Source organism: Bos indicus, chromosome 15 (assembly GCF_029378745.1).
Source record: "Bos indicus isolate NIAB-ARS_2022 breed Sahiwal x Tharparkar chromosome 15, NIAB-ARS_B.indTharparkar_mat_pri_1.0, whole genome shotgun sequence".
NCBI classification, from domain to species: Eukaryota; Metazoa; Chordata; class Mammalia; order Artiodactyla; family Bovidae; genus Bos; species Bos indicus.
Genome location: NC_091774.1, coordinates 49,295,050 through 49,309,040, shown reverse-complemented (window position 1 = coordinate 49,309,040; position 13,991 = coordinate 49,295,050). Strand labels below are relative to the sequence as shown.

At 37.3% G+C, this 13,991-nt stretch overlaps 1 pseudogene; it reads left to right on the top strand.

Annotated features, from left to right (window-relative positions):
- Positions 1-4,788: 4,788 nt before the first annotated feature.
- LOC139187223 (olfactory receptor 52A1-like) lies at positions 4,789-9,525 on the top strand (annotated as a pseudogene).
- Positions 9,526-13,991: the final 4,466 nt, after the last annotated feature.

Below are 13,991 nucleotides of genomic sequence, written 5' to 3'. Positions count from 1 at the left end.
TGCAGCCTACCAGGCTTTTCCACCCATGGGATTTTCCAGGCAAGAGTACTGGCGTGGGTTGCCATTGCCATGTGAGAGTTGGACCATAAAGAAGACTAAGTGCCAAAGAATTGATACTTTTGAACTGTGGAGTTGGATAAGACTCTAGTGCATCCCTTGGACAGCAAGAAGATCAAACTAGTAAATTCTAAAGGAAATCAGTCCTGAATATTCATTGGAAGAACTGATGCTGAAGCTGAAGCTCCAATACTTTGGCCACCAGATGCGAAGAGCCAATTCATTAGAAAAGACCCTGATGCTGGGAAAGATTGTAGCCAAGAGGAGTAGGAGACAACAGAGGATGAGATGGTTGGATGGCAGCACTGACTCCATGGACATGAGTTTGAGGAAGCTCTGGAAGATGGTGAAGGACAGGGAAGCCTTGCGTTCTGCAGCCCATGTGGTCGCAAAGAGTAGGACACGACTTGAGCAACTGAACAACAACAGCAAAAGACATGAAAAAATCCAGTGAGAGAATGAATAATAGTAATAATAAAACTTTTAAAGGATAATGAGTCATATGTAAAAAATATAAGTAACTAAATGAAAATTAAAGTATATGTTGTCTATAAGAATGCCATAGGATTTAAGACTTAAAACACGTGTAGAGGGAAAGAGAAGAAATAGAAGAAGAAATTTCAAGCCAATGGTAAGCCAAAGAGGGAGTAGTGGATGTAGTTTTTTTAGTCAAATAGGCTTTTAATTAAACTGTCACTGGGAATTCCCTGGCAGGTCAGGGGTTAGCACTCAGTGTTTTCACTGCTGTGGGTCAGGTCAGGACACTAGGATTCTGCACACCCCATGATGTTGCAAAAAAAAAAAAAAAAAAGTTGTCACAGAAAGCAAAGATATCATGCAATATTTAAAGGTTGAATTCATATTCAAATTTATTATAAACATTAGAGTGTCAAATATATGAAGCAAACATTAATGTTACTAAAAGGAGGAATAAATAGCAACACAAAAATAGTAGGGGTGTTCAATACCCCAGTTTTAATAGCAGATATAACATATCAGAATTGCCTCATTGAAAGGAAGGATCATGGGATATTTATTTAATAGAATTTATTGGCACCGGAGCATATTTACATTTAAGTAGACTTTTGACTTATTTGTCAATGAGAACAGAAGAAGGGGAACTCAGTCTTTAAAAAAAATCAGTGTATATAATTATTTCCATATTTAGCCTGTGGAAAAACAAAACAAAGGAACAAGGAAACTGTACTAAGGATTTCAGGGATATTAGTATGGATGAACCCAAGTGGGTATCATCAAAACTTGCAGGACCCCTTGTGGTTTAGCTAGTATCTAATAAATCCCCATTTTGTGTTCATAACTCCTCCACAAATCCATCAGGAAACATTAAAATTGGTGGCTGGCAACTTTCTTCTATTTAAGCTGAATAAATTGAGGCTATGCTCCAGAATAATACGGATCTTATTTTGAGTTTTGTTAAAGAATGAACACAAAAGCATGATTTCACATAGACTTATAAAAGATGAAGAATGTCTGTAATGCACAGACAACAGAAAGGCATGAAAGATTTATCTCACTGATATCCATCCATTGCAGATGGCCCAGCACCATGTGACTTAGAGTTCCTGACACTGACTGGGTGCTGTTACAGAAGGTGCAGATAGAAACAAGGGGCATTTCAGGACTCATAATGGAAAATAATAGGAAGAGTTACGAATTCTAAACCATAGGTGACAGTGATGTGAAGCTGACTGCGCTTCAGGCATCTGGTAAGAGCAGAACCAGCTCCAACAATCGTCAAGTGAGTCTCACTGTTCTCAAGTTTATCTCCATAACTTTTCAATACCAGTTTTTAAAATAATAATCACCCCATCTCATCAACCTTTACTCACTCATGTACTTCCCACCTGGTACCCAACTCTCTCTACTTGCCTGATCATGCTCAAATGTTGCTCCTTCCTCTTGAAAAAGTCAGACACAGTGTTTGTTCTCAAAGGACTCCTATTCTAATTCTGATTATCCTTTTTGTCTGATAATCTAAGAAAGAAAATTTGACTGCTATTATAGTCAGTGATGTAAAGCTTGATCATAAAATTAGTCACTGGGGAGCAAACCTATGGGTATTCAACAGCGTACTTTAATGACTAGTCTATTCTAAATATGAAAACAGATACAGGGATTCTACATTAAAATTATCTCTCCATTCTTTTACTTGAGATTTAGCATCACAAATCACAACTTCTTCCTGCATTACCACCCTATCTGTTGACTTTCAATATAGGATTATTTTATCATGAGATTACTGATTTACAGAAACTTTAGAGGAGAATCTCTGAGAGATTACCTGAGTTTATATTTACAGAATTACGAACATGCCTCTAATGTGTTGTTTTGAGAATTTCCTGATTCTAATTACATAATATTTAACAACTGATGCTTTCAATTAGAAAAGAACATTAACATAAGGCACGAACCCAGGTTCTCAGAAAAATTAGTTCTCAGTGAATTGAGAAATAATGAAAATTTTCTCAGTTTCTCTGTAGCCTCTGCTGAGTTACCTCTGGTGCCCCAACACCACCCCTCTGCCTTCCATTTCTAATTCTATGTTTAACTCCTTTTAAGGAACATATTCACCCCTTCAGTCTTTCACTCCTTCACTGTTAATTTCTTATGTCTGGGTTCACAAAAAAAATGATGCAAGGATTCCAGATTATCTATTTCATTAAGAGTTGATGAGGCTAAATTAGCCAGATCATATGGTAATGGTAGCTGTGAATAAAGTAAAAACAAGGCTTTATTCCAATTAAGTAACACATTTACCTATGTTTCTATATTCTTTAGTTGTTAAAAATGATGTGACAAAGGTTTAGATAGATAATAAATGATCATAAAATGACAAATGATAAAGGTTTAGCTAAATACATACCAATACTATCCCCACCACTGCAGAGGAAGACATTCATTTTCTACTGCTTAGTTTATGTTTGCCTTTTCTTATCAACTTTGTAGACTATCAGCTGATCATATAGATGTGGATATTCTTCCAAGAATTCCATCCTGAATCACTAATCTAACCTTATATCCATGATGATCCCAAAATGTCTTGATTATTATGGTTTTATATTGAGTACTAATTGAAGATATTGGAATAACTCAAAACTTATACTTTTTTAAAGATTACTTTGGATCTGTCACCTTGAGTTTCCTTATAAAATATAGAATCAGTTTCTGAATTATTGGCAAAATATGTGTTGGGATTCTTATAGGATAAATTGAAAGGAACTGACATCTTAACAATATTCCAAGATATATATAGGTGACATAGGTCTCTGTTGCTTTAGTTCTTATCTACTGTCTCTCAACAATGTTTGTAATTTTCAGTACAGAATTTTGTGTTTTATTTTATCATACACAGAATTGGATCTTAATGTAACATGTTTTTATTCTCTATTACTAATTATTATTTTTTACTTTCCAGTTATTTTTTCCAGTAACAAGAACTATTATATAACAATTATATGATACAAAACACTTTTCATATGAAACTTATATCTTATAACCTTGTTAATATCACTTATGACAAAGGCCATTACTTTTATTAATATACTCTTTAAGACTTTTCAAATTAAAAATTGTGCCCATTACAAATAAAGTATAAATTTGGCATCATGTGTGTCAGCCTTGCACACAAATGAAAATATTACCATTCTCTGATCCAATATTCTATTCTTCTGGGAGTTATGAACCCATTCCAGTATTTTTGCTGGAGAAATCCCATGGACAGAGTCTAAGACTGGTGGGTTACGATCCTTGGAGTCGCAAACAGTTGGACATGACTTAACAACTGAGTACATCAATTCATAAAATAAGAGTTATAGCTATTTATCAGAACCTTATCATAACTTTTAATTTCTAATTGAGTTCTTTTAAACCATTGGATTAGTGAAGATTCTCCAAAGTAGCAGAGCCAATAGGATGTAGATGGATAGACAGATTTATTGATGGATTTAGAGACAGAGAGAGATTGATTGGGCTTCCCTGTTGGTTCAGCAGTAGAGCATCTGCCTGCAATGCAGGAGATGGGGGTTTATTCCTTGGGTGGGTAAGATCTGCTGGAGGAGGGCATGGCAACCCACTCCCATATTCTTGCCTGTAGAACTTCACATACAGAGGGGACTGGTGGGTTACAGTCCATAATATCTCAAAGAGTAGGATACAACTGTTAACATGCATGCACACATGTAATAAAAGAACATTATAGGTTCAGATTTTTCTTTCCAGAATTCCTTCATTGAAAGGAAGAGTCAAATATTTAAAATATTTATTTAAGAAAAATTAAAAACATTTATTTTTATTACATTTAATTAAAAACATTTAAAAACTGAATTCATTGGCAAAGGAGCATGTCTATATTTAGTTAGATTTTAGACATTTTTTTGTTAATGAAAACAGTAGAAAAGGAACTGTATATGAAGAAAACTGATGTATATAAATGTCTCTTATTTAGCCTTTTAGGAAAGAGAAGAGTAAGGAGGTGTCTGCAAGTTGTGGTAATGATTTCAGGGATAATAGGTGTGGGTGAACCCAAGATGACATAACTAAAATCTGCTGGGTCTCCTGTGGTTTAACTGCTGGCTAACAAATCCCTCACTTAAGGGTTATAAATTGTCTTTCTCCACACATTCATTAACGATGTTAAAATTGATAGCTAGCAGCTTTCTTCTTCAATTCAAACTGAATAAATTGATGTTATGCCTCCAAATAATACAGATCATGGTTTTACTGGAGGAAGAACACAAAAACATGATCTCAGACAAACATATAGAAGATGAAGAAGGTCTGTATTACAGAGATAAGAGAAAAGCATGAAAGGCTGTCCCTGAGATGTCCACCCATTGTGGATGGTTCCAGCACCAAATGGATGTGGGATGTTGACATTGGCCAGGTGCTGTTACAGATGGTCCAGATAGAAAGCACTGCAGAATATATAATAAAAAATGTTAAGAAGAGTTGGTGTTTGATAAGAATTTAGTGTGGTTGATATGAAGGATGGTGCTCTTCAGATATCTGCTAAGAGCAGAACCAGTTTCCAACTTTTGACAAGTAAGCTCACTATTCCCAAGTTTACCTCAGTAACTTTTCGTTACCAGCTATAATCACTCCATCCTATCAACCCTGTGCTCACTTACGTACTTCCCACCTGCCATCCCACTATCTGTACCTGTCAGACCATGCTCAAATGTTGCCTCTTCCTCTTGAAAAAGTGACACCCTGATCGTTCTTAAAGGATTCCTATTTGATCCCTGATTATCTTTGAGACAGTAAAACTTTACTACTGTTAGAGTCAATGATGTATGAATTTACCATCAAATGAGTCATTGGGGTGCTAACCTACAGGTATCCAACAGCTTAGTTTAGTCACCAATCTATCCTAAAATACATGGCAACTGATACAGACTTCCTGCATTAAAGTGATTCTGGCTGACTTGTTTCTTTCACTTGAGGTTAAGCACCACGAACCACAGCTCCTTCCTGCCTTGCTGCCCTATTTGTTGACACTCAGTATAGTGTTAGCTGATCATGAGTTTACTGATACAAACCAATTTTACTGAAAAGTCTATGAAAGAATGAAATAACCTAACCTTAGTTTAACAGCTTTACTAATATTTCTTTAATACATGGTTTGAGAACTTCTTGATTCAAAATATATAATGGTTAACGGGTAATGATTTTGATCAGATAGCTTTCATATAACACATAAGATCAAAAGCTTTCAGAAAAAATTAAATTATCAATGAATTGAGTATGATTAAATTTCTTTGCTTATTTTAAATTTATCTTAAACATTTCCTCTCTCAGCTCTCTGTCTTCCATTTATAGTTCTATATTTAATTTCTTTTAAGGAACATGTCCTTCCAAGCATTCATTTTCTATCAACTTCTTATGCCTGAGCCCACAAAAATGACCCATGTTCCAGATTATCTATTTCTCATTAAGAATTAATGAGCCTAAATTAATCAAGTCTCATGGAAATGATAGCTCTAGAGAATTTAAATGCAAGAACAAAGTCTCTATTCTGATTGATTTACCCATTTACTGATGTTCCTTGGCTTCCCTGGTGGCTGGGACATCAAGAATCTGCCTCCAATATAAGAGACCTGGGTTCAATCCCTGGATCAGGAAGATCCCCTGGAGAAGGGAATGGCTAACCACTCTAGTATTCTTGCCTGGAGAATCCCATGGACAGAGGAGCTTGGTGGGCTACAGTCCATGGGGTCACAAAGAGTCGGACATGACTGAACAACTAGCACACACACAACAGATGTTCCTATATCCTTTAGTTATAAAGGATGAGTCCCTCCTTACCTCTACATTTGTCTGCTATTCTCTTGCTTCCTCAAGGTCCCTCCACTCTAATTACCTTGTTATGTGTATTCCAGAATTTATTTTATATATTTTAGCCACAGAAATTTAAGTATTTCCACTATTAGAAACATAGCAAAAACTTACCACAGTTTTATTAGAAAAGTAAAAATGTAGCAAGAAATCTTGACCCAGATTCTGCAAACGTACACAGATTTGAATGACCTTTCCTAAAACTCTTCCTCACATTCTCCTGAAAAGACATCTCATCTGAAGCAGAGGCAGACAACATAGATCCATACATAGACAAAAACAGTTTGCTTTTAAGTAAAATGTATGTTTACTCTCTTTCTTAGAGAGCATTCTGCACTAATGTAAAATTTGAACTCTTACTAGCTCAGACCAGCTGTTTTTAACTGAGAGACAACTGAGAATAACAGAATACTGAATGATACCCCACTCCAGAACTCTTGCCTGGAAAATCCCATGGATGGAGGAGCCTGGTAGGCTGCAGTCCATGGCGTCGCTGGGAGTCAGACAAGACTGAGCGACTTCACTTTCACTTTTCACTTTCATGCATTGGAGAAGGAAATGGCAACGCACTCCAGTGTTCTTGCCTGAAGAATCCCAGGGACAGGGAGCCTGGTGGGCTGCTGTCTATGGGGTCGCACAGAGTTGGACATGACTGAAGCGACTTAGCAGCAGCAGCAGCAGAAGCAGTAATGAATGTGAAATATGGAGAGAATCACTAACCTCTGACTAAAACATAATTGCCAAGTAAAATAAACAAAATATACTTTTTTGGTCCACAGTTCTGAAATGAAATAACAGACAAGACAGCAGTTGAAAGCTTCTGCACATCAAAGGAAACTATTAGCAAGGTGAAAAGACAGCCTTCAGAATGGGAGAAAATAATAGCAAATGAAGCAACCGACAAACAACTAATCTCAAAAATATACAAGCAACTCCTACAGCTCAACTCCAGAAAAATAAATGACCCAATCAAAAAATGGGCCAAAGATCTAAATAGACATTTCTCCAAAGAAGACATACAGATGGCTAACAAACACATGAAAAGATGCTCAACATCACTCCTTATCAGAGAAATGCAAATCAAAACCACTATGAGGTACCATTTCACGCCAGTCAGAATGGCTGCGATCCAAAAGTCTACAAATAATAAATGTTGGAGAGGGTGTGGAGAAAAGGGAACCCTCTTACACTGTTGGTGGGAATGCAAACTAGTACAGCCACTATGGAGAACAGTGTGGAGATTCCTTAAAAAACTGGAAATAGAACTGCCTTATGATCCAGCAATCCCACTGCTTGGCATACACACTGAGGAAACCAGAAGGGAAAGCGACACGTGTACCCCAATGTTCATCGCAGCACTGTTTATAATAGCCAGGACATGGAAGCAACCTAGATGTCCATCAGCAGATGAATGGATAAGAAAGCAGTGGTACATATACACAATGGAGTATTACTCAGCCATTAAAAAGAATACATTTGAATCAGTTCTAATGAGGTGGATGAAACTGGAGCCTATTATACAGAGTGAAGTAAGCCAGAAGGAAAAACATAAATACAGTATACTAACGCATATATATGGAATTTAGAAAGATGATAACAATAACCCTGTGTACGAGACAGCAAAAGAGACACTGATGTATAGAACAGTCTTATGGACTCTGTGGGAGAGGGAGAGGGTGGGAAGATTTGGGAGAATGGCATTGAAACGTGTGAAATGTCATGTATGAAACGAGATGCCAGTCCAGGTTCAGTGCACGATGCTGGATGCTCGGGGCTGGTGCGCTGGGACGGCCCAGGGGGATGGTATGGGGAGGGGGGAGGGAGGAGGGTTCAGGATGGGGAGCACGTGTATACCTGAAATTTTTTTTAATTTTAAAAATTAAAAAAAAAAAAAAAGACAGCAGTTGATTCCCTTACTTAGGAATTTAGCCGGTTCTATGTAACATAGTTGCACATCACATTTTTTGGTCTTGTGGATGCCTTTCCTAAAAAAAAAAATGATGTGTCTTTATGGATCTTTCTTTTACCTTCTATATATGAATGAGGTGGATGATGTGTTTTGAGCTCTACCAAAATCATATACACTCAGTACGATGACTTTGGATGAAATAGGAAGTAGGAGAGGTAGTAGCACTGACAGAGAAATGTTTTTTTGTTTGCGTCAGGAGACCCAAGGACACTGCCTATTTCCAACATCATAGTCTTCATGCCCTCTGTGTTGACACTAATAGGGATCCCAGGCCTAGAGTCTGTGTAGTGTTGGATTGGGATTCCATTCTGTGTCCTGTATCTCATTGCTATGATCAGAAATGCCTTGCTTCTGATCATCATCAAATGAGATCCCAGCCTCCATGACCCCAAGTACATTTTCCAAGGCATGCTAGGAGTCAGATATTGTACTTCTTACCAGTATTGTGCCCAAGATGCTGGAACCTTCTGGTTTCATGTACCAGAAATATATTTTGATTCTTGCCTGCTTCAAATGTGGCTCATTCACACATTTCAGGGCATAGAATCAGACATCTTGCTGGCCCTGGCCCTGGACCACTATGTAGTCATCTGTTATCCACTCAGACATGCTGCCATCTTACCCACTTTCTATTCACCCAAATAGCAGCTGCAGTAACACTCAGGACTGCCATTCTTGTAACCCCATCCTTAGTACTGATAAAGTTCCAGTTTCAGTTTTATTATAGAGCAGTCATCTCCCACTCCTACTGTGAGCATATAGCCATTGTGAAACTTGCTGCAGAAAATATCAGGGTCAACAAAATCTATGGTATGTTTGTGGCTTTCAACATCACAGTGTTTGAGCCCACATTCATTACATTGTCCTATATGCAGATACTTATCACAGTTTTTTGATTTCCCCAAAAGGAGGCCAGGTTGAAAGCATTCAATACTTGCATCACTCACATCTGTGTCTTTCTCCAGTTCTACCTCCTTGGTTTCTTCTCATTCTTTGCACATAGGTTTGGTTCTCACATCCCACCTTATATTCACATCCTCTTTTCTAGCACTTATCTATTGGTCCCTCCATTTCTCAATCCACTTGTCTATGGTGCAAAGACCAAGCAGATCTGTATCCATAGGGTAAAAATGTTCTGTTTATAAAGTTTACCATGAATAATACTTTCAGGCTTTTCCTTTTGTGCAATAGTAACAATCTTTCAAAACAAAACAACAAAAATCCGTGTTATTTGTGAATCCAGAATATTCTAATTGTTATTTTTTACTGTTCTTATCTTTAATTTGCTAGCATGTAAGCTGGTTTCCAGATTCTATTTGCCCGTGACAATTATCTGTCAGAAGGATTGGTGATTCTACTTGGTTAATGAGAATAAGAAACATAAAACAATACAATAGTGAATGTGTGTCTTTTCCTTTTCTTGCAGAAATTATGATGTAATGAAAAATTCAGGAAGGGGTTTGTAGGTGCAAATAGTGTTATATTACTCAAATAGATTGTTATATATTTATGCTTATATTGTGAAAAATTATTTAAGCTTTAAAACAAATGATTTGTGTACATGTGTTAGACTTCAACATAAAGCTTTAAAATAGTAAGAAAATAAATCCTTAGAAATGAAAACAAAAGATAGAAGAAAGTCTGAGGAATTCCTGTAGGTTAAAGAAGTTGAAAGAGATATGAATATTAAATGCACTATGTTGATCCTGAATCAGATTGTGGACAGTTAGACTATTTGTCTGCAGAAGGAAATGGCAACCTACTCCAGTATTCATGCCTGGAAAATTCCATGGACAAAGGAGCCTTGTAGGCTGTAGTCCATGGGGTCACAGAAGGACTGAGCAACAAACACTTTACTTTCCCTCTCTCAATCTTATGAAAAATAAAATGGTTTCTTTCTCATCTTCCATTTGCTTGGGTTTTTTGTTGCTCAGTCACTAAGTTATGTCCAACTGTTTGTGACAACATGGACTGTAGCCCATCAAGCTCCTCTGTCCATGAGTTTCCCAGGCAAGAATACTGGAGTGCGTTGCCATTTCCTTCTCCATGGGAAGCCTGACCCAGGAGCTGAATATACATTTCCTGTGTGTCTCCTGCATTGTAAGAGGATTCTTTATTGCTGATTCACCAGGAAAGCACCTGGCATTTTCACATAAACACTGTTGTATTTTCAACATAAAGTATAAAATTTGTTGATTCTATATCTTATTCCTAATATTACATATGCAAATGTGCATCCCCCCCCCACCCCACCCCACTTGATTGCTTTCTTGCTTTTAGATTCTAGTTAGGCATTTCCTTTAAGGAGTTTAGCCATTTTCCTTTTTTTTTCTCTTCCCCTCCTAGTAGCACTCATGCTGTGTATAATATAGATCACTCTAATTTATTTGTATATGCATGACCTACACATACACGACACACTTTAATTATGAATAAATCCATAATGAATGGAACATTCAGAAAATAAATACATAAAAATGCTACCAAATTTTCATAATAAGCATTTATTCTCAGAAGAGTAATAATAATAATGACAATAATTTACATGATTTCCTAATGAGGGAATGTAGAGGAAGAGGTGTTCCAAACTCAAAAAACTTATTTTCACAGCTATAAAATGATATTTCCTGTTTTTTAATTATTTTTAATTTATTTTTAGAACAGTTTAAGGTGTTTACCAAAAAGTTGAGTAGAATGCCAAATTCCAATATAAACTTTTTCCCCAGGGTAAATATTTAACAACTATATTTGAGCTTAGCTGCCATCTTGATCATTGAATCACATCACCACAATTATTTTATGTATTCTAAATTTAAAAGCATATATCTGATATATTTTTTTAGTATGGCTTCTGTATACTATAATGAATCTTTTCTTAAATTTATTGAGATATAATTTACATACCATGTAGCACAATCTTTTAAGAGTATACAACTCTGGTTTTTGAATGTCCAAAAAATTGGACATTCATCACTGTTATCAAACCCCTGAACATTTTCATCATCCCAATAAAGATTTTCCATCCCCCTTTAGCAGCCGCTCCCCATTTCAAGGCACACATTAATTGACTTTCTGTGTCTGTGATTTCATTTCTCTGGACATCTCATATAAGTGAAATGAAACAATAGTTGGCCTTTTATGACTGGCTGCTTTCACTTAGTCTAATGTTCCCAAGGTTCATTTGGATTGTAGCATAAATAAAAGTTTCATTTATCTTCATATTTGAATGACATTCTAATGCATGAGATACCTGAGTCTACTCTTGCACCAAGGAAACAGCTCTGCCGGGGTCCAGCCCCGGTGGATCCAGGGAATTCGAAGGGGAGATGGCTTCGGCGATCAGGATACGATAGAATTAAAGATATAAAGAGTGATCAAATAAGGATAGCTCAGTGAGAAAATTTAGTGCAGAAAAGAGGCTGAATAACTTGGTTTACGTGGAAAGCTAATAAAATTCCAAAATAAGGAATTTGTGTAACCTACGTAGGCCGCAGGCATCCTCCCATTCTCCCGAAGGAGAGGAGACACTAAGGCCTCCCTGGTCAGATCTTAGAAGCCCAGGCACAATTAGTAGGCTTGACGAGCCTCCATGGTCTGAATTCTGGCTGGGAATTCAGCCAGAAGGTGAGAGAAAGAACGACTTGAGGAGACCAAGCTTCAGTGAACAAGGCCCACACTTTATTTTCCAAAGTAGTTTTTATACCTTAAGTTGTGCATAGATGATAATGGGGGAAGGTCAGCAGTCCTTGATCCTTATCGAAGCCAGGCTTTCAAACTTATCATATGCAAAAGTTTAGGTGATTTACATCATCTTCTGGCCAGGGGGCCTGTCAATATTTTAAGATCCTTTCTTCAGAAAACTTATTTTTCTCTAAAGGTGATTATTCTAAAGTTAGGCACCACCCTCTGAAAGTATTAGATAAAGTTGCATTCCTATAGGGCAAAGGTGTGGTGGGCTATAACAAGAAAAGAATTAACTCAAGGGTCCAAGGTTACAAACATTAAAGCTACTACTTACATTCCTGTACACCAATTATATTAATCAATACACTGCCAGGGACACAGTAGGTAAGGGATATGGAAACTTAGCAGCAAACATTGGCCCAACAAGTGAAAAACTCTTCACCAATACAATTTCTTATCTATCTTTTAACTGCTCAAAGGAATCTGTATTTAGACAGTTTAGAACATCGCATGTCTCTCATGATTGGGAGGCTCTGAACAATCATATGTAGCTGGAAGAACCTGTTCAGGCAGGCTAGAGGACTTCTAAAGGAGTTTGTAGGTTGAAACACTCTTGTCATGCCCAGGAATTTTATTAACTGGAGCTGTAAGTTAACTCTTTTTCAGAGTGAGGTGGTGGGGGACAGCCCCCCGTAAAGTCAGAGGTGTAGGTGAGAGCACAAAGCAGTAAAGTAGGCAGATTCTGGTTTTGGGGGGTAGATGCTTGAGAATTTCCAGGAGGACTCCTGAGGCTTGATCCTGCCTTTGCATATGCCGAGCCTCCTTCCTCATGATCTTTGCCATGGGTGGAGTTCCTCACGCTGGCTCCCGGCAGATCTCTCTCCAAATAAGCTTTGCTATGATCCCTCTCTCTCTGCCTGGTAATGACATCCATTTTCACTCAGAAAACTCCACAAGGGATGTCCAGGCTTGTTTTTATTTTTCACATTTCACTTAAACTTATTTCTTTTTATTTGATTATGTGCACTGGTTTTGGGTTTTATTTCTCCGGTGCAGATACTCAGCTGTGGCTGATTTCAATCTACTGATGTGAATCACTGAGTGCCCAGGTGTGAAGACATGCACATACCCTGATCCAGGCTGATCTGGCTTATCTGTATATCTGCCTTCAATCCTATACCATTGCTTTTTCTAAGATGATGATGATTTTATTGCTGTTTAATAAAAGAGGATGTGGTCAGTGAGTCTCCTAATTCAAAAGGAATAGAGCTTCTAAATAGGACCTGACCCAATGACATAGGGCAAAACCAGTGTGATTTTAATTAAGGCCTTTAGGTAATCCAGGGTTGATAACTTCTCTCTTGTACTTTTCAGAAAATTGAAATGTTTTCCTTCCTCCTTTTGATGCTAAAGTTTAAAATCCCTACTGTGAGTCATAAACCTTGATTAAACCAAGTAAGTATAATACCTGACATAAATAACAGTTTCAGGTTGGGAAATTGATATAAATTTTAGAAGGACACTAAAAATTTTGAAAATGTATACTATTTTTTCATGATCACTCTGAACATAACTGGGACAGTTTGGAGAGAGATGGTTTGGTATCAGAAAAGATTTATGTCACCAGATTTTGCCCAGAAGAAGATCAGAAACTGACTGGTAACTGAGGTTCTGAGGTGAACATTCCCAGTCAGTCCCAACCATGTGCATAAAGAAGAAATATTTGTACCCCAACTAGAATTAAATTACAAAAATACATATTTTCACTTCTCTGCCAGCATGTCCATGCTGATCAATCTGAGTATCTCAAGATGTTATTGAAAGGTTGTTGTTGAATCACGCGAATACACTGGGATTCTTGGCCCCCGGAGGAGAAGAATTCAATCCGGGGCCAGAGACGAGGCTTGATCGCTCAGAGCTTTTGTGT